We start from the raw sequence: 19,518 nt of genomic DNA, 5'->3' as shown, positions 1-19,518 counted from the left end.
GTTAAGATTTCCCATTTTTTATTATTTTAATTAAATATTTTGTTAATAATTTTATTGTTCTTTTATTTTTTTAAATTAATTTCTTATAAACCTTTTCAATTTTTTTTATATAATTAAGCTTAAAACTTTTTTAAATTTAAAAAAAAAATGGACATAGGATAACTCCATGTATTGAAGAATATTTCGAGTATAATACTTGTCTTTTCCCCTCATTTATGTCATTATTTTAATTAATTGAATATGAAATTTAGCGTAATATTCCGATTTTTGTTTTAGAGAAAAATCACCTTTCCAGTCATGAAAAAATAAAAAATAAACCGACGCCAGCTGCATTCGATGGAGCTTAATTAGTTTAAAAATCGAGGCGGACACTCGCTGTGTAAAACAATCGCGAGGCGTAATTAACGCGCGGACAATTAAAAGTTGTCCGGCTCTGGCTGACACATTTGGGCGTCAACGCACACCCAGCTCAGAGAAAAAGAGAAACGCAGATGGAATAAAATAATAAATGTCGCCCTTCGTATATATTTTTCCAATCGCTGCACGCCGTAATGAATTAGCATCTCTCGCAGCCTCCGCTCATAAACTCCTTTTGGAATTCACTTTATCCACCGAGCGCTAATTAAATTTATATAAAATCGAGGAGAAAAATAAATGAAAGAGGTGCGGACGATGCAATGTTGCAATTAAAATTTCCGAGGAAACCTTTCGAAATCAAATCTGCTGCGTTTGAAACCGCCGAGAAGGAGAAACCTTTTTGGTGCAGCGCGCATTAGAAAACTCTAATGCACTTTATCGTTGTAATTATTCTTAAGGGAAGCACGTTATGTGCATAAGTCGGGGTCGAAAAATAAATGCACTTCGGCGAATTCAACCGAGGTCGCCGCACGGAGAGACTCTGTGTCCGATCATACTTCAATTTTATACGATCTGATCGCCTAAAAACGACACAGTGAAAAAAATCGTACAGCGTTTACGATCTACTGATCGGACAGAGCGTGCAAGCTGGATTGTATAGCGCGTTCGGCGTGCTCGCATAAGCTATACGAGCCAAAGTCTACTATTTTGTCCGATCAGAGATCGGACAAAACAGCATAGCACTCAATCGGCTGCTCTTTACGATCTTTGATCGGACAAACTAGAGGATCTTTGCTTGTATAAGCTTTACAATTTAGATCTTCTGTTATTATTTTTATTTTTCATTTCATATTTATTTTTATTTTAGGAATTCAAGTTATTAACAAAAACAAGTTCAAATAGAGTTTCATATTTTTTATTTAGGAGTACAAAGTACAGAATATAAAATTTATTTGTTATACATAGTCAAAAATCAAATTAACAAATAATTAATGGCACAAAAGTTTGACAAGTTTCTTCAGCTTGTCGTCATGCTCAAGAATTTTATGTGACGTATTATTAGTCTCTTTTACAATAAATTTAAAAAAAATGCTACTCTGGCTCATTTTTTATGCTATTCAATTCTGGCATAATTCCTTTAAATTTAACAATATCATATCAAGCTAAATTTGCGGAATTCAAATTTCAAAGAAAGAAAATGGACTCATCACTCTTAAAAGGTTGATCCTCAGTTTTAGTATCCTGGTGGGATGAAATTTTGATGTTGTCCATCCCGGCCGGATGCAGTTTGGTTCTTGTGGTTTGCGAATCAGTGAAAATTTCTGCAACATTTGAAATTGACAAATTAAATTGCTATAATGATCATTTTAGGCATTGCTGTACCAAAGCATTTATGAATTAATTTCCTAATAGAAATGCAAACAAGAAGACACCTCACCTTTTTTAAAGTTAGTTTCTTTGAGCATTCTTGTTCCAATTTTGAGCCGCTGCGTAGCACTGCATTCAGGGAGGACTCATAGCTTGGCAGCAGCTGAATTAACTCATGAGATTTTTCTGAAAACACAGATGGAAATCGAATTTCAAATACAAGACCTTTTAATTCAATGTGTTTTAATTTACCTTCAGTGCGTGGAATTTGAATTCGATCTCAGGGGCAGTTTTCTTTTTAAATTGTTTGAAATTTTACAAACAGGAGCAATACATCCGCACAGGTCCAGGTCTTCTCTCCAACTGACGCCAAGCCAAAGTTTTGGAGGGAAGCTTCGTAAAAACGACCGTTGGCTATTTTTGAAAAGGAATTTCTCGAAAGTTGCTGATAAACAAGCACGGTTCTCTTAGGCGCGTTCCGATCAGACCAGAAATTTTGTCTGATCGCTGATCGGACACTCCGTTCATTCACGCTGATCGTCTCATGTAGAAGAACTGGGTCGCATATTTTGTCCGATCAGTGATTGTAAGGACTATTCTTTACGATCTAGATCGGACAATTTATACAATCACTTTTAGGTGATCAAAAATCTTACTTTACTTCCGATCAGATCGGATACATTATACGATTGATCGGAAGGTTTTGCTCCATACGATCACGCTCGGACATCCAGTCTCTCCGTGCGAGAGAAATCTCTACTTGACAACCGCGCGAGTGCGTGTCATAATTTAACTCGGTGATAAAATTTTTGCTTTATTAGACCAATGAATCACACTCTTGCGTTTTATGACTTGAAATTTACAACTTGGTGCTCTCGGTTTGGCGGTTTTACTGTCAGAATTTGCATAGAGATGACGAACTTACGCAAAATGAAAATTTCATAAGTTTTAAAACATGCAGATTTATTATTATTTAAATTATCCTCATCGAACTCAAATGATGTTGAAATTTACTGATTTCACATTTTAAATGATTCAATTAAGTTATTTTTTTAATACATCTCAACCCCCTTCTCATTGAAATTAAATGGAGAAGAGGAAAAATTAAGCAAAATTTATTTTAAAATTGAAATAGTTATCAATTTTATATAGTAACAGAGGGATTCTCATGGGTATATAATATCAAAAAAAAAAAAAAAAAAACGACTGAAGAATTTAGATTTGATTAATTTTTTTTTGTCGCGCGCACTTGCTCATCTCCTATCTCATCTCATTCAATTATAAAACCATTTTTGGACGAGCTCTCTGGGCCAAAAAGAAAACACATGTCGGCCAATTAAATTCCCATTAATGAGCGACGGCCTTCTTCTTGTTGGTCTTCTCTTTTTCCTATACTAGCTGCATAAGTAGTGTCGTGCATGTTTACCATTGGAATGAGAAAATCTAAACCACTTGGTGTGTGTGTTTGTTGTTGCGCGGTGTCAAGCAGCACGAACTCATGCCGGATGGCCGCTTAATTGTTGTTCGAAAAAATGCGCGCGGCGCTTTTTCACTCTTCAACCCTTTTAAGCAGCGAGACAGAACAGGAAGTCGCAGCCAAATTGCTTTTCGGCCACGGAAAGTGGTAATTAGACCCTCTGTGTCAAGAATCGTTATTCAAATCGATCTGAAAACGACATGTAAACACTGACTCAGGAGAGAAAAGTAAAGGATTAAGAAAAAGGAAACACCATAATGCTATTTAAATCTAATGGAAAAAATACTGTGGAGAATTAAGAGTAAAACTTTGTACAGTAGAATAATAATATAGTTTAATTTTGGAGTTCAATTAAAAAATATTAAACAATTAAAAAGCAAAATTGCTAGTCATTCAGTTTTTTTTCAAATTGAATTACAAAACGTACTCTTGCGTCAAAATTATAAAGCTTACACTTTATTCTTCATTCTCAATTTCTCTGTAATTTTCCCAAAATAACCCTATTTCATTGATTTCAGTAAATTGGCCACTGTTTAAATATTTATTTTAACTTTCATAAAATTTGATGGAAATCATTATTCAGTTTTTTTTTTTAATTTTCAAGTCTTAACTTTTCCGCAATTATTTTTTTTTTCATGCAAATCTGAAGCAAATCATTAACCAAATTAATCAATAAACAAATGTATATATATTTAAATTTTATAAACTCTCCTACATTTTTTAATTTATAATTTTAGTTTTGACAAACTACTAATTTGGTGGTGCAAAATTTATTGTATTGATCTAAATGCCGTGCTCTTTTTTAATTTTACTAATCTTGAAATTTTCTGTTTTAGGTGAGTGTCTTTTCCCATCCGGAAATCTCGGAAAAGGTTCAGGTTGCATAACGTTGGCAAGTAAAATGGTTGAATCAAAATTTGATCAAATATAATAAGTCCTCAACGTATAAAAATTCAATATAGGACCGCAGATGTTTTCTCTTCTGATATAGATAGGTGTCTTCGAGCAGCAAGCTAATTGAAAAGCGAGATTAATGAAAATAAAATTGCTCGAGATAGGACGAGCAGAGAAAAAGAAAAACGCGGGCATTAAACTAATTTAGTTGCTGCCGAGCGGGCGCAATAAAGATGATATAAGAGGCTGCGCGCAGGCGAGATGCCATAAAATCATATCATCATCATTACTCCTTCGTTGGCTCTGCTCGTTTTATATTTATTTTCCCACCAATTATTCGCGCCTGCACTTTGCGTCGAATCGCCCGAGCAAATAAACGATTTTTTTATACTTCAACAAAAGTATACTGAAAAAATTTGAAGCAAACAGAAAGAAATTCCTCTTTTTATTTTTGAAACTTTTATCTTTCAAGACCCTCTTGAGATTTTATATTTTTTATCTCGCCGAGAGTTACGGCGCCGAGCATCGCCGTGTAATTTATTGCATTTTGTGGTGCGCGCGGCTTTAATGGTCTCGAGCTCTGCGTGAATTATGACAACATGATTAAAGTCAGATCAGCGTGAGATGTAATTATAAATTTGTGTCTTGTTAATTACCTCGTAAACATTAAAAATGCGCCTCTCTCGCTTTCTTGTACGCGCTCTTGTGCCCACAAAGATAGTACCACCCATTTTTTGCTAATGCTAATTTTCTTTCGGTGTGCTTTTCGCGCGCGGCTTGATGTGCTGCGAGGAGGCGCTTTTCGTAATTCGATTCTCGCATGCACAAAGTTGAGAGAGAGAGAGAGAGAGAGCCACGGCAAAAGTACACTGCCCTTTCGAACCCCGTGGCGAAAAGGAGTCAAAAGCAATCTTCAGTAATTATTTCTGGCCAAAATTCTTTTTTCATAACCAACAACTGTTTCATATCTTGAAGTAAAAAAAGATAAAAAAAAATTAAAGTGTTAAATCAACATATTTTTTTAAATCAATATCTTAAAAACTGTTTTTCATTTTTTTTTTTAGTTTTGTATAATATTTTTAACTATTATTATTACTTTAAGTTTAAAAATCATTTTGATCAAAATATATCTAATTGATTGGATTTGAAAATACTTCCTTGTTATTGTTAATTTCCTCAATAATTTTATAAAAATAAACTCAGTCATGTAAAGTTTAGTGTAAATTAAATAATTATTAGTGACACAATATAGCATTAATACTTTTTTTTAGAAATAATTTTTGTAAATATGATGAATTATCTTTGAATTGTTAAATTTCATATTTCTTTACGACCCTAATAATAATATACTTTACATTATATACTTTCTTATTACCGTTCTGCTCAACAACTTTTGAGGTATTCGCAGCAATTAAGTTTAGAATGTCTATATTTACAAACAGGGGTGGACAAACACATTAATTACCAAGGAATTTGTTACTGAGTCATCGCCAATTAGAGAGACACGCGTTTTAATGTACTCTTGCGCGCAACATTTTGAAATTGAATGCAGCTTTTATCGAGCGCACTTGAATAATGGGGTCGCAGGGCGCCGCAACTATTTCTATAAAATTATTTCCCTCTTCTTTCCTATCGAAAGCTGCAACAATAAAGTTGAGCGACACAATGAGGAGCGCGTTTTTGATAATCATTTCGATGGCGAAAATTGTTATTTATTGTCGGAAACCGCAGCGGTGGGGCTGTCGGGAGCACAAAAGTGGTGCATATACGAACGAATTGATAATAATAATTGCAGCGGCAGGGGTGAACAAGCGGCGGAAAAATTATTACGTGTCCATTATGCGAGCTAGAGCAAAGGGGGTGGAACTTTCCCACATGCAGAGATGCACTTTTATTCTGTGCATTGACGAATAATCGCATTTCCGCGTTTTGTGCAGATGAAATCGGCGGAAAAAAGCAGGAAAAAATTCAATCAAATGCAAATAAATAATACGTATAAAAAAATAGTTGAATAGAGGAAATCATAAAATTTAATCAGAATAAAAAAAAAATCTCAAAAGTATTCATCATTCTAAAAAGAGCACAATCAAAATCACAAAACTGATAGGAAAATTCATTAAATTAAAAATAAAAAACAATTTGGTTTCTGTTAAGTTACTTAAGTTTTGAGAGTGAAATTGTGCTCTCAAACAGCAGCTAAAAACTAAAAATAATTAATTACATATTTTGGATATGCTAAAATTTTAGATATTAAATTTAGCACCAAAAGTTTTGAGCAAAACTTGAGTGAATTTTGAAAACCAATTGATTCTAAATTTTTCTAATTTTATTTATTATTGTTAAATCTCTAGATTTTAACATTTTTATTGAGGAAATGATATTCAAAATAGACAAAAATATTTTCGGGCAAACACACTTTTTGAATAGAAATAATTCTGAAAAGGAAAAAAAACTAATTACATTAATGCTCGCTTCCTGCTTATTTTTCAATTTTTGAGAGAGATATTTCAAAAACTATAGCAACGCAACACCTCTCATTGTCTTTTTAAAACGTTCTCCTCGACTCCTCCTTGACCCCGGAGCGTCTTTTATTGTCTTCATCCACCGTTCGGAGAGCAATTAGAGCGCCAATCGAGGGCCACTAGACACCACTCATCTAGCGGGAATGTGAACTATTTCTGTTCATACCTTCTGGTCATCTCGAGCATCTTGTCAGAAACAAACTTTTCTGAGGAGAAGAGAGCGTGTGTCGCCTTCGGGGTCGAGGGATAATTCATCTCGCTGTATCAACATTATTATTACCGCACGGCCGTGATATTTTATCAAAAGCGACAGCGCAGGCGAAGAATTTATCCAAAACATTTTTTCTCCTCCTCCCTCCGGTGCATTCCCTTTATTTTTTCGGGTGGATGCTCACTTCAGTGCTAAAGAAAGGAAGAAAAATTTTCCATCCCTGTATGTAGCCGACCGTTCGGCCACCTATGTTAAAAATTTCCATTGTCAGCAGCGGAGCAGCAGGTGCGAATGCTCAAGAAAAACAGCGCACCTCGTGGCCTCCGGCGGCCCCGTCGAATTCTCTCTTTCTTTTTTATTATACCTTCGCGGAGAGCCGTCCGTCCTGTTTGATCTGTGTGAAAACATTTTCGATTATTGATAATGCCGGCCGGCGAGAGCCGGCCGGGTTAAGTGAATTGCGCTGTTCGGCAGCTGAGCGACGAGAGAGAGAGAGAGAGAGAAGCAGTGCAAAAAGCGACGCCTCGCGGGAAAAAAGCTGAAATTAATTTCTGCTGAATGTACACGCCGGTGCAGAAAAAAACTGCGGCGCCGCGATCTTGATATTCGGAAAACTGGTGCCGCGCGCCGAGTGATTAGAATTATAACGCAAAACAAACTGGGGGTCTCGTTGAGAGCACCGAGAAATTAAAAGGAAACATCAATTACAGAGATTGAATGTGCGGGTTTAAAAAAAGTTTAAAAAATGCGGTCTGCTAATGGAGTTTAACAATAATTGCTTTTCAATGGCATTTAATTTATATTATATAAATGTGTATTTTTATAATGCCGAACAATTAAAATTTAAAATCTTTATTAATTTTTCAAATTTAGCAGATAATAGGATTTTCATATCAGATTTACAGAAAAATACATTTTTCAACTGAATTTTGCAAACTTTTACTGCAATCAGAGGTTGAAATGTTCTAAGTGGTATTTTAATTTTTTTTTTAATGGCACTGTTTTTTTTTAAATTATATCATAGTAAATTTACTATAGAAGAATAAAGGAAGCTGAAGTATTATAATATATAATTTTGTGGATTTATTTATATAATCAACAAAAAAGGATTAAAAAATAATATGTATTCCTTTATTTAATAACGATTTTCTTTAAATTAATTAATGGAAGAAACTTTAAACCTTTTTTATTCATTCAATAAATAAATAAATTGTTGTAATTTTTCTTACTGATATTTTTTAATAGAAAATCATTCAGAAGCAAGGAATTTCATGGCTATCTTGATATAAATATCAATCGGATACTTCAAAAGCTCCTCTTTTTCCGTGTGACCAAGCATATTGACTTTCCAGCTGTATTTGCTTCTGCTTCCGAAGTAGCCTCGGCATGACATTATGAATAAAAAATAATATTGAATTGCCGTCTCAAGCACCGGCAATCATTATGTTATCACAAGCAGGGGCGCCGCCTCTCACACCTCCGAGACTTAAGTGAATAAAAATTACGCCATAAACGGGGGCTGCTGCCCGTCACTGGGGGCAAACAAAACAATTGCACAGGCCTCTTGTCTGCGTCACCAGACGTCCTGATAAGCGCAGTAGCCACTCACTTTGGGTGCATTTTTTCATTACAAAAATGTCGCCCCGCGCGCAAATATTGATTCAGATTTTAAGAGCTGATTTTTCCTCGCACCTCCGTCAAGCTGCTCTCTCGGATCTCGTTTCTCTCCTGCCTTGGCCGGGAACACATTTTACAAAAGCCTCTCAAACATCGTCTGGTGCTGATGTTGGATGTTTTTCCACCCTCGGTATTTATACAGGCGCATAATACACACACACACACTCTTCGCCGTGCACAAGAGGAGCGAGCTCTTGCTTTCGCGAGAGGGGAGAAAAAATCCCAGAGTCACACATGCATGCAGAGAGACGCGATGCACTGCTGAATAAAATGTGTGAAAGCCAGTTAAAAATACATAATACCGGAGGCAAAAATATGCGCCGTTGATTTCGATGAATTGAGCAGTTCTTTTTTTATATTCTCCGCTGCAAAGTTGATAAATACGAAAAACGGGGGCGAAAGGTTGACATCCCTTTTATGTAATATGGGAAAAGATCCTTTGTCGCCCCAGGGATGAATGTATGTGGACAGGATGTCGTCGAGTGCATTTGATACAGGTAGAAAAATAAATTTTGCAAAAGTCACAAAAAGCATTTTGAAAATGGTGCGTTTAAAAAACTGACAATAAAAATAAGCTTAGAGCTTTTCAAAACGAGTTTTGTAGTTGAAAAATAGAGCAATAAATCGTCTGTAACAAAATGAATATTGCAATACTTGAATTGCTTGGTTTTCTGTTAAATTTTTGTGTACAGAAAATGCGGTCTCACGCATATACCTGCTTACCTGTTTACGAAGTGATTTATACCAAATTTAATTGCTAGAAATTGATCGGAAAACTCATTTATCATGAAACAGAAATAAAATTATTTCATCGTGGATCAATTTTTCTATGAAAAGTTAGAAAAATGGTGTCATCGGCGTCTTAGAATAAAAATACAAATGTGGCTTTTCAATTTAGTTTTATATATATTCTTCAAACTCATTCTTCAACTATTATATTATTAAAGCTGCTATGCGTGGAAATTTATTTGTAATTTTCCATTATGAGGAATTCAATTTATAAATTTAGTAAAAATTAAACCGCGGAAGCTAAACAAGAATTGAAAAGACTTGCTTGTTAGCTATGAAAATACACAAGGATACATACATACACACAAATTTTAAATTATAAATTTAATTATTTATTTTGTTTATTGAGATTGATCTGTTAAAGAAATCAGATCAAGGCCCAACTGCTGATTGAACAGTAATTTTGAGACAAATATAGAGAGGAAATCCAGTAAATTTTCTTTTTGAATTATAAACAATCTAAAATTTGTAATTTTTAGATAAATTCTCTCTTTTATTTTGAACAGCTCTTTTGATGTTGGAAATATTTGACATATTTTTCAAGGGAAGCCTATTTTTCTTCCATTTTACAACTGATCATGTTCTCTGATATTAATTTCCTACCTTTAAAAATCTATAAATTGAGGAGCAGCAACCTTTTCATGTTGTCCACACGGCCAAATTTGATACGACAGATCTCGCATCTCTCTCCGCAGCTGGAATTTCCACGTTTGACATCTCCAGATACAAATCTCTACCCAGCAGCATCAAAATTTTCTTTAACAAAAAGCAATAATTTTCAGCACCTTTGGTGGGCCCAGAGGAGAGAGAGAGAGAGAAAAACTTTTAGGCAAATATTTGTCACAAATCCGAAAGTGAGCAAAATTTCTTGAACAGCACATTTGGCCCGGCGAACAAAGCGGACACTTCATTTCGGGCCATTATTCGCGTGAAGGGGGCTCGCGAGTGTGTGTCTAATGCGTGTAAAGCTGCGGCCGTAAGCCGCTTATTGAGGGATCCATAGTGCATCTTCCTTCTTTGTATTTTTGCTGGTTGCGGCCAGGTGAGTTTTCCTCCCTTTGTGTGTCGCTGGGGGTGCTTTTCGAGAGGAGGCGAAGAAAGAATGCGGCGGTCCAGGCAGGGGCTGCGTTTTGTCCCCGCGAGATTCATGTCATTGAGATTCTTCTCCAACTGCAGCTGCGCCAAAAGAATTAAGAAGAAGGTGTCCCCGCTGCTTCTTCCCTCTTTTGTATATAATTTTTTTCCTGCGTCGCGCGGCCCGGTGAAAATGATCATAATAATTCGAGCTGGCAGCGGAGAACACGAACCGCCTTTCATGCAGAGATCGTCTTTTAATGAAGTCACAATGAATGCAGGGGCGGCTGCAACCAGCTCTCCTTCGGGGTGTAAACATCCGCGCCCCCGGCCGTGGAGAATTTTGAATGCGTTTTAATGAACTCTGGCACTCGAGGATTCGCCACGGAGGTGCAAGTTAATCTTTTAAACCCAAAAGATTGTGAAATATGGAGGTTGCAAGTTATTAAAAAAGGTGAAACACGATATGGGAGTATCAAGTTGGAGGAATTTTGGAAAAATTATGAGGAAACTACTAAAATGAGTATATTAAGCAATTTTAAAAGGACTTTAAAAATCATCCACTATTAATTATAACGAAACCATCTCATTTTGTGTTTGTTACAATAATACCGCTCAAAAACCACATAAATGTTTGCAAAAAATTGAAGGAAATCGTTCAAAATACGTAATTCTTTAATTAATTTAAAAGTTTTCTAAAATTGTGAGTAATAAAATTATTATTCTACCAATTATGTCCAGAAAAATAGCAAACAAATCTCAATTAAGTTAGGGAATTAGAATGTTTCCAAAAAAAAATTTAGAATTACTAAATAAAAAAAAATCAATACTTCATTTAAACACATTATTTAAATGTAATCATTATTCCAACCAAAATATTAATCCTCGCTAGTTTTGATGCGTTATCTCCTTTGAAGTTTTCCCGTGAATAAATCAGAATTTTTAGAAAGCAAAGTGCCACCGTGAGAATGTTCTTCCGCGGCGAAAATAGCACCTCGGCAGAAAGAATTTACGATTGTTCGTATATAGACGCTGGCGGTAGCGGTTCTTTTTCTCTTTTTCCTTTTTAAAATTATCACCTCTATTCTGACTTATTATTTTCCTCGTTTTTTTGCACTGCAATTTTCGGTGTCTTATGCTGCGAAAAAGCACACATTTGGCTTTTGGTCGTCCGCAGTGTGTTATTTTAATGCTCTTATGATATACATGTGCGTGTCAGAATTTTATCCTCTCGCGCGCCTCGGAAGCCAACATAGTTCAACTTTGGAAAATATGTCGTACGAGTGAGAGAGAGCATAGACCACGGAGCATACTATTTCGGAAGGGGTCACAACGGAGCGTCGTCATTGGAGCCATCCTGTAACCCAATATAAAAAGAAGCTATGGGAAAAGTGGCAAGCACCTCCCAAAAAACGAAAAAAAAAATATAATATTAAAATATTGTGAAGGCCCTCAAATGAAACATGAATGGAAATTAGCTCAAGTTATAATTCATAAAAACATCGTAAAAAATCAGCATTTTTGTAAGGTTTCCCTCACTTTTCTTTCACACTCGTGCTGAAAGTTAAGAGTGTTATTTTTATCTTGAAAATCTCTTTTTCCTAATTGCTCCTAATAAGTGTTGGAAATTATATAGTTTTAAAACTTAAAACAGCTCTGTTGTTGAGTGAGATGATTTTTCGCTGATTTACGATGACTTTGGACCCATTCCAAAAGTTAAGTTGCGGTGGAAAAAAATTCAAGTTGACAGCAGACTTTGGGGCAGATTCTTTCACGTCTGGTTTCTCCCCACTTGCCGACATTCACAGATTCAGCGAGCTGTCTCATCTCCGGCTCGAACTTGAGCCCCATTTATACCAGAAAAGTATAAATTTGTTGCAATCATTTTAAATTTTCTAAAAAATCCGCATTTTAAAATAAAATTTGGATTAATTTCATTATTTTATTGCAATAAAAAATAAAATTAAATTTTTATTATTAAATTTTGATTTATTTTTGAAATCAAAACCGTACTGATGAAATTTTTGTTAAATAGTTACATAAAATTAAAACATTAAAGACAAAAAATTATATATGAAATTACAAACCAATTGAAGTACCAATCTGCACTTTGAAAATGAAATTCATTTTGGTTATCGTATTATTTCTCTGTTCTAGCCATTTTAATTCACTTTTTCGCTCTATTTTCACTGTCATTTATAATTAATAAATCTTCAGAACTGCTACAGAACTTATATGCTAATTTTTTTCTCAGCATAATTATCAAAATTTGTGGAATTTGGAAATAACTCTTTTGCGCTGACGCCAATTAATCTCCTCAAACTCCATTTTCGGGCACTCATTAGACCAAATTCCGAGAAAGAAAGTCACGCATTATCCATAAAGTCCATTATTCAAAATGCTTGGCGAAATGTTTTGAAAATTCCTCGTCTTTCTCCACTGAGAACAACAGCTTCTATAGCGTTGGAGGCAGCTTATAGTTTACCTTCCTTTTATTTCTCTCTCTCATCTCTCTGGAATGGAAACTCATTTAGTTTTAGGGCAGAATTTTCGGCTATTATGTAGCGGCCGCTCATTATTCATTTTGTGTTTTTGAGGCCATTGTCATATTTTTTTATGCCCGCGCGCGCTCCAGCGGGCAGCCGGCAGCTCAAGGAATATAAATAATTTTTTCTTTCTCTCTGGAGAAGAAGAAGGCGTCTACGGAACATGTCACCCATAAATAGCTCCCAGATTAATATTCAAAAATCCAAACGTCGTCATCGCGTTTAGCACTGCTGGAGAAAACCTCCATAATCTGCATCTCGAACTCTGTCATTACTCGTTTTTCGTTGAGAGGGTGGAACACAGTTCAAGTTATATAAAAAAAAAAACATATCTTTTCCCATAACAGCATCTGCCGATTGTGAAGAAAAAACGTTTCCAGCCGGCATGAGACTCCCGGGAGTGGCTGAAAGACTAATTCTCCATTAAGATAAAAGACAGAAGGCCAAAAAAAGAAGGCGCTGCTGGAAAAACTGCTCTCGGTGATGCAGATGGCTGTGCGCGTCTCAAGTGGCCACCCATGCCAGATTTACGACTTTTCCAGCCGTACATATAAATTTTCGAGTATTTTGAGATTTATTCACGGTGAGCACCGCACGTCAAGAGTTTCAAGTGTGGCGTGTGCTGAAAAAAAATTAAACATGTGAGGCGCACTTCAAAAAGGCTCTTTTAGCTGAAATCGTATGTCACATAAAAAGAAGCCCACTTGGAGATCTTGTGAGATTTTATTCAGCACTGCTTTTTTTGTGAAATTGTTTTTAAGTTCAAAGATTTTGAGAAGCGAGAGCTTGAGAGCTGAATAATTTATGATTTTCTGACTACTGATGGACCTATTCTAATTTTCTTTATTAATTTTGAATTTTCAAACCAATTAAAATAAATGGAAAAAATTACCTGGAATTTTAAGCTCCTATTCAATTTTAGTAGAACATGTTTTTTTTTAGCATGTTATAATCAATAATAGATTTGCGGCGCCGATTTGCGGTGCCGATTTGCGGGGCCGATTGCGGCGCCGATTTGCGGGGCCGATTGCGGCGCCGATTTGCGGGGCCGATTGCGGCGCCGATTTGTGGGGCCGATTGCGGCGCCGATTTACGGTGCCGATTTGCTACGGATTTTGTTTAAAAAACAAAAAAAATTTTATTCAAAATTCTATATTTTTTATAAAAATTTAATATTAAAATCAATAATAAGTTTCCCAAGTTTCCTAAATTTATGAAATATAGTTTTTTTAAACTTATTTTACGAAAAAAATGTAAATCTTTTTTTTTAAAGCTCGCGCTCGTGCTGCACCGATTTGCGGTGCCGATTGCGGCGCCGATTTGCGGTGCCGATTGCGGCGCCGATTTGCGGTGCCGATTGCGGCGCCGAATTGCGGAGCCGATTGCGGCGCCGATTTGCGGTGCCGATTTGCGGTGCCGATTGCGGCGCCGATTTTTTATTCAAAATTCTATTTTTTTATAAAAAAATTTATACTAAAATTATTAATTAGTTTCCTACATTTATGAAATATAGTTTTTTTAAACTTTGCGGCGCCGATTTGCGGTGCCGATTGCGGCGCCGATTAGCGGGGCCGATTGCGGCGCCGATTTGCGGTGCCGATTTGCTACGGATTTTGTTAAAAAAACTCATATATTTATTCATATTCAAAATTCTATATTATTTTATAAAAAATTTAATATTAAAATTAATAATAAGTTTCCTAAGTTTATGAAATATAGTTTTTTTAAACTTATTTTACGAAACAAAATTTAAATCTTTTTTTTTAAAGCTCGCGCTCGTGCTGCACCGATTTGCGGGGCCGATTTGCGGTGCCGATTGCGGCGCCGATTTGCGGTGCCGATTGCGGCGCCGATTTGCGGGGCCGATTGCGGCGCCGATTTGCGGGACCGATTGCGGCGCCGATTTGCGGGGCCGATTGCGGGGCCGATTTGCGGCGCCGATTTGATAGGGATTTTGTGATAAAAAATTCTAAAATTTTTTATTCAAAATTCTATTTTTTTTATAAAAAAATTTATACTAAAATTATTAATTAGTTTCCTACATTTATGAAATATAGTTTTTTTAAACTTTGCGGCGCCGATTAGCGGGGCCGATTGCGGCGCCGATTTGCGGTGCCGATTGCGGCGCCGATTAGCGGGGCCGATTGCGGCGCCGATTTGCGGTGCCGATTTGCTACGGATTTTGTTAAAAAAACTCAAAAATTTATTCATATTCAAAATTCTATATTATTTTATAAAAAATTTAATATTAAAATTAATAATAAGTTTCCTAAATTTATGAAATATAGTTTTTTTAAACTTATTTTTCGAGAAAAATTTTAAATCTTTTTTTTTTTAAACTTTCGCTTGTGCTGCACCGATGTGCGGCGCCGATTTGCGGCAACGATTTGCGGCGCCTATTTGCGGCATCGACTTTGAAATCAAATATTCAAATTTAGTGGCCTTTGACCTACTTTAATAAGGATTAAAAATAATTATACTGGCCAACTGCATTTTTAAAATTTTGCAAAAATTACGGCTCATGCTGGGACATTATTTTGATCTGGGAATAAGTTTCATCAAAATTTTTGCTTTAGTCCAACAATTCAATGCTTGCCTCTCATTAATTGCCTTTTTTACTGTTAAATAATTTGTTGATATTTGAACAAATAAACAACAATAGCAATATTAAGGACTGCCTATTACCGCAATCAAATCAAAAGTCTTTACAACAATGCGTTGGGGAAATTTTCAATAGTTTTCCAACAATAGTCAAAATATTTCCTATTATTGTTGTAAAGACTTGATTTGACTTTGCCAAAATAGTGAGTCTGTAAACAAACTGTAAAGAAAATCTAATAATTTTCCCAGTGCATTTTTTTTTTACTTCTACTAAAATTGTTATTATATTCAATTAATTAATTGAAATTTTCATTCGGATAGTTTTTACTTCATAAGTAAACGTGCACATAATCACACATAATATGAAACCACGACGGTGGAAAGTCAAAAGTCACGCCGCTTCCTTGATCGGAATCATTTTTCTTCTTCCCTCTATTTGCTGCGTGCTATAAAACTAATGAGCCGCGTTTATCCTCTCCGTTATTGGAAATAACGTTCGTGTTTGTCAACCTTCAAGCAAATTGAATCGCGAGATGGCCATCGGCTCGATCGTCTCTTAATTAATGCATCTCCTGCGAGACCGCTTTTGCGCAACAAAAGGCCATCGCGGCAGAGAGCAATGAAACAAACGACGCGAATTAAGGTTGATCACCGCGTGGCTATTCATCTATGTAAATAAGTCGCAGAGATAATCGCTTGTTATTTTATATATATATTTATATTTTATTTCAATGAGCCGCATTATTTATTTATAAACATTTATTTCCCCTTTGATATATGCACAAATGCATTTGCGCGCGCGGCATGTTCAAATATGGCTCCTCCATTATGCATGAACTTATGCAACGCACGGAGAAACGTCGGGGATTATTCAAATCGTGTCCAGTTGGAAATCTTTCTTTCACTCTGCAGTTGAGACTGATTTATATTGAAATCGGCTTTGGAATCAGCATGAAAATGTAGCTCGAGAAATGACTTGATTTAAATAAAATCAAATTAAATGAATTAATCTTTTGAAATTTGTAATTTGAACATTCTGTATAATTCTGATTCAAAATAAGTTGCACAAAAGAACTAAATTTTTAAATCATTAATTGTATTAAATTTTAAGAAAGGTCAAAGTTCTAGCTATAAATAATTTTCTCTTCCCTGTGGTCTGAGGGGTGGATATTTAAATAGGGTGCCGCGATAAATGTTTTCTTTTCTTTTTCGTCTCTCACTCTTCTATTTTATACGTTTTTCAATTAATGAGGTGGTGACAAACGTAAGAGCCTCGTCGTCGCGGCTCTCTTTCTTTCTCTATTTATTTCTATCAAGAAAAATCTAATTTTTTTAAATAACGATTTGAGTTATATATATTTTTTTTCAAGCGGACACATATAACATTAGACGGGTTGTCTCGTGGCTGCTTTTAGTGCGTTTCAACGACATCATTTGTTAGCGAGTTCTTCCTTCTTCTACTTCTTTCTCTGAGGCCGCGATAAAAACAACGAAAGGTGTCAACAAGGCCGAAATTAATGGCCGTCGTGTTACACGCGCGTCCAGTATATAGAAAAGAGAGGAGGCAGCACCGAGTCGAAATGAATTTATGGGGCTGAAATCGAAAGTGTCAAGCACTTCCGCTATACTCTGCGTTGTCCACAGATTTGGGGAAGAGAGAGGGAAGTTTTATCGGGTGTGACCAAGGAAGATTGATAATTTATTTCTGGGAAAACCGTTCCAGTGGTTTGAACTAAGGAATTCGAAAACAAATCTGATATTAATTCCATCATTAAAAATAGTTCTTGTTTATTTTAAATTTTGAATAAACTCTTTCATATATTCCGCATTTAAAAATTTCTAATCAAAAAAAAGGCTTTAATCCCTTATCCTTGGTCTTAAACATCTAAATGGATAATTTTTTAATAAATGTATTTTAAATTAAAAGAAACTAAAATTTTAAATGAATGATATTAAAAAAAAATTGCTGCAATTGATTTTAATTTGTTCCTTTATCTGAAAATTAAAACCACAAAACCGATTGTTGTTTTCCTGAAAATTAATTAAAAACCACAAACATGATTTTGGTATACCATTGAGTCTATTTCACAAATATTATTATTTTATTTTATAATATGAAAATTTTCATGCTTAAATTTTCCCTCGGGGCAGTTTTCACATACAAGTGCATTTAAAACAGCCTGCCTGGTAATTTTCCTTTTCATTGTTAGCCGGCGAAGGCTGAAGTGTGTCGCAATAAAGCGTCTCTTTGGCCAGAAAATAAATCGACGGCACGTTATTGCATCTCTTCTCTCGTCGTTTCCCATGCATGCGGTCGGCATCGGTTTTACGAGGAGTTGTGTTTTAGTGATGAGGCCATCAACACGAGTGCACAACAAGAGCTGGAGACATTAATGGACTCCATTTATTCTAACAGCATTCCTCGCGCATTACAAGTCAAACGCAATAACCATTAAAACATTTAATAATTTCATTAGATGCGGCGAGACAAGTTTATTGACAATTTTTTTCTCAAGCTTTTTCACCTTCGCTTCGATCTCGGGTGGTGATTTATTTTGAAGAGCTCCCTCTCTCCGCCAGCAGGAATTTCCCGCTTGCCCGGCACACTCGTTACAAAATGAGATTGGATTCCTTGGATCGAAGCCAGCCGCCGGCAAAAAAAGCTTCAAAGCAATAGCACATGGACTATAGTAGAATTTTTTTACCCAAAACGAAGGCACTTTAGTTACATTTCGCATTCACGGAAACGCAATTTATGGGGGAAATTGGGTGTCAAACGCGTCATTATACACCTGATTTTTGACGTTATTTGCGAAAGGAGTGAACGCCCTTAAATAAATAATAAAATATCAAGAAGTGTCAAGATAAGTTATTCGCACAGGTGCGATAAGCGAGAGTGAAAATTCTTCAAATTGGGCTGCATGAAAATCAAATGTTTGTGTAAATGACGTCATTCCGTAAAAAAAATCATAAAACATTCTGGATCTTGCTTCTCTTGACAAAGTTATAATAAAATAAACAAGTGCTGAGAGCTTCAGAAAACATGAAAGCTCATTATTGAGAGGTTTTTACCTTAATTTGGAACATTGGAGAAAATTACAAAATAACATTTTAGGTTGATTAATCAATTGATGGCAATTATTAAAATTGTTGAAAAAATGCTTGTCTTGCAAATATTCATAAATTAATAATTTAGCAATCTATCTTAAGCCTGTTCAAGAAAATTGCTTGTTCTTTTGATATTTTCTTCTATTTAGAAAATTATATTAATTTTATTCAAACTCATTTGATGCATAAAAATCAAGTTTTTTAATATAAGAAATTTATTTAAACTTACCACGATTGTCTTTGTTAATTCAATTTGAAGAGTTAATAAATATAATGAAAATTGAATCAAGTTTTCTTTTCATCACGCCAAAAATGGTTTTGAATCAACTTCTTGTTTGCTTGTTTAGTTTTCTCGGCGTGTGCAATTCGAATTCCTATCTGAGCGAATAATTCGATTTTGCGAGTCAATTACACAAGTTTTCAGCCTGTTGTTCGCCCGTGCCGCGCGAAATACTAATTCCCTATACACGCACGCGGGCCCGCGCGATCTGGGCCGAATTGAAACGCGAGTCACGCGGCCCATTTGCATGCGTCCGGCGAGTACGTGTCGGCTGGAAATTTTCTTTTATATTCAAATAACAAGAGAGAGAAAATGTTTTTATATACATTCGGCCGAGACAGCAGAAAACGAGAAGCAGCAATCGCGATAAGAAGATGACATTTAAATGAAATCGCCAAAGAATAATAATAATCGCAATAATTTAATGACGAGAGAGACGCTGACTGACTGACTGAGAGATGCTTTTCTCTCAGGATAAAAATGTGTGTACATATATTTATATAGACGCTTGTTTTGCGGCAGAACTGGCTGCCGTGAATACGTAATGAGCTCCGGGAGCCAGTCCGTGTATGTGTGTGTATTAAGTTGCGAAAGAAAAGAGTGTACAGAGAGCA

General features: G+C 35.6%; 1 protein-coding gene and 1 long non-coding RNA gene across 3 annotated transcripts in view; one reads left to right on the top strand and one right to left on the bottom strand.

Moving 5' to 3' along the window:
- Positions 1 to 19,518, top strand: part of LOC132205750 (ephrin-A4) — a 247,326-nt gene that overhangs the window by 215,544 nt on the left and 12,264 nt on the right. The gene's annotated exons all lie outside the window — the stretch shown is intronic.
- On the bottom strand, positions 1,264 to 2,289 carry LOC132192804 (uncharacterized). The gene is made up of 3 exons (XR_009441372.1): positions 1,978 to 2,289; positions 1,796 to 1,911; positions 1,264 to 1,679 (listed from the first exon to the last, which is right to left on the bottom strand). It is a non-coding gene; the product is annotated as an uncharacterized LOC132192804 (long non-coding RNA).

Source organism: Neocloeon triangulifer, unplaced genomic scaffold, assembly GCF_031216515.1.
Source record: "Neocloeon triangulifer isolate White Clay Creek 2 clone unplaced genomic scaffold, ASM3121651v1 ptg000003l, whole genome shotgun sequence".
In the NCBI taxonomy this organism is placed as follows: Eukaryota; Metazoa; Arthropoda; class Insecta; order Ephemeroptera; family Baetidae; genus Neocloeon; species Neocloeon triangulifer.
The sequence above is the reverse complement of the archived record's forward strand: the minus strand, read 5'-3'. Positions and strand labels throughout refer to the sequence as shown.